Source organism: Pan troglodytes, chromosome 13, assembly GCF_028858775.2.
Source record: "Pan troglodytes isolate AG18354 chromosome 13, NHGRI_mPanTro3-v2.0_pri, whole genome shotgun sequence".
In the NCBI taxonomy this organism is placed as follows: Eukaryota; Metazoa; Chordata; class Mammalia; order Primates; family Hominidae; genus Pan; species Pan troglodytes.
The window spans coordinates 27,844,697-27,847,344 of record NC_072411.2 but is presented as its reverse complement, the minus strand read 5'-3'; positions in this window follow the sequence as shown (position 1 = coordinate 27,847,344).

Here is a 2,648-nt window from a genome sequence, read left to right as displayed (position 1 = left end):
TGAGGAGGCTGAGGTGGGAGGATTGCTGAGTCCAGGAGTTTGAGACTGCAGTGAGCTAGGATTGCACCATTGCTTTACAGCCTGGGCAACAGAGGGAGACCCTGTCTTTTAAAGACATATTAGGCCAGGTGCAGTGGCTCATGCCTGTAATCCCAGCACTTTGGGAGCCCGAGGTGGGTGGATCATGAGGTCAGGAGTTCAAGACCAGCCTGGCCAATATGGTGAAACCCCGTCTCTACTAAAAATACAAAAATTAGCCGGGCTTGGTGGCACACACCTGTAGTCCGAGCTACTCGGTAGGCTGAGGTAGGAGAATCGCTTGAACCCGGGAAGCGGAGGTTGCAGTGAACCAAGATTGTGCCATTGCATTCCAGCCTGGTGACAAAGCGAGACTCTGTCAAAAAAAAAAAAAAAAAATCAACGTCATGAAAAACAAAAAGCAAACACTGTTGTAGATTAAATAAGTAGCTTTCTACCTCCCACCCTGCCTGTAAAACCAAAGGGTGAAAGCATTTTGAGGATATCAGATTAAGCTCTATTGACATAGTCTCCTAATTAACCTTCCTGTCCACTTATGTCCCCTAGAGTAGCTCCCTTGAACCTCAGTTAGTGTGACATGTCACTCTTGCTCAAAACTATGTTATATAATGGCCCATTAGACATCAGCCACATAACTGAGTCCTTCCTTTTTCCTCTACCTTATCTGTAGGAGAAAACACCTGTAAGACATTTTTTTGGGGGGGAAAACTAGAACATTTTAAAGATGGGTGGTATACCATAGATTGTGGAATTACTGTTATTTTTCTAGGTGTGATAGCAGTATTGTGATTAGGTTGGAAAACACCCTTATTTTTAGGAGATGCACCCTGAAATATTTAAGGGCAAAGCACTATGGTGACACACTCAAATGGTTCAGAAAACAATGTGTCTGTCTATGGGCCGAGGTGAAGCTCATGTGTCTGGATGTTAACAGTGGGTGATGCCAGGTGACAGGTGCGTGGACGTTCATCATGCTGTCACTTCACCTTCTCTGTATACTCGAACATTTTCAAAACCCAAAGTTGGGAAAAACAATGATGACTAGATAGCAGTATGAATTTTTTTTGCAAAATAATGTTGCGCAGAAGGTAGAGGACATAGAAGAATTTTTAGGATGAACAGGCAATTTGTAGTGGCTGCTAAACGTAAAGTAGTCAGCCTCACTAAGATTAAGGCAGATACGAAAACCCCGACCATTCTACACACAGAGTGACTGGCTAAGTGAATACTGCACAACCCGCCAATCCCATTTCTGACTGTATATTGTAAAGCAGTGGTTTTGAAATTCAGGATTTGTCCTGAGGGAGGAGAGGGGTGGGGCAAGGATGGGGCAGGGCCTCATGGTCCTGATTTCTCATTCCTTCTTTCACTGTCTCTCAAGGCAGTCCACGGGGGTCTGGGTCTTGCCCAGGGTCCCCAGAAAAGCTGCTTCTGCCTGATACAGCCTCTCCAGGACCAGTACCTTGAGAGCCTCTTGCTGTCAGTGGCCCCTCCATGGCCCAGAGTCCATGGCTATAACCCTCAGGCAGCCAGGACCCTTCTGTCCACAGACTGCAGAGAACATGGGAACATTCCACTTGGAACCAAGCCAGACCTCATCGAGGTGGGAGGGGAACGAGCACGTGAAAGGTGCTTCCCAACCTTACTCTCAATCCGACACCACAGACTCTGATAATAAATAAATCCTTCCTCCTGCACCCCCAGGGACACAGGCAGGCCGCTGCAGGCTGAGATGATGGCCTAGTGCTCTGGCCACTGGGGCCCTGGCCAGTTGCCATGAGAAATAAGGGAATCAATGCATTTTCACAGCCCCAACCCATTGAAGGGTCAAAGGTTAGGAAGCTCCTCTGAGGAGAATTGGTAGGCTGTCAACACTGGTGATGGTCTTTCTTCTCTGGCCTCAGCTCTCCTTCTGTGGCCCTGGAGGCCTCCTCCTGCCTACAAAGGCCACAGGACACTCCTGACTCAGCCCCTCCATGGTGTGCATGGGAAGGGTGTGAGACCATCCTGGAGGGCTCCACTAAGGGTTTCAACTTCTTGAATTTCACCTCCAAAAGCTAGGGAAGAAGTAAATGGGATTTCCAGCTTTCACATTTGAAGATCGTGCCATCCCACAATGAGCATGGAAATCAGGATTTTCAAATTCCTCCTGCATGGAGTGAAGTGTGTGATGACACGGAAGTCCTTCAGGATAATGCTGTCCAGAGAGATGCTCTTAGGGCTATAAGATGCTGTATGGGGCGTGCTCCGAGGGCCACCAGAGCGCCTCTGCAATGTGGGGGCTGGTCATTGTGCCGTGGGGTCCCAGGCCTCATCCACTCACTGAGCAGCTCAGTCTTGTTGGCAGCAAGTCTGTAGGTTGCCTGGGGCTTGGCTGATTTTGCCTGGTTGGCTTCAGCTGGTGGCTCTGTTGATTTTAGCTGGATTCCCTGTGGTGTCAGCTGAATGTCAGCTGGGCTTTGTGGCAGCTCTTATAGGGCAGCTCTGCTGGTCTCTGCCTGGCTTGCTCATGCATCTTGGGGTCAGGTGAGGGTCAGCCGATCCCGAGGTGGCTGGGTTGGGCTGGGTGGCTCTGCTGGTCTTCACTGGGCTTGCTGCTGCAGCTCAGG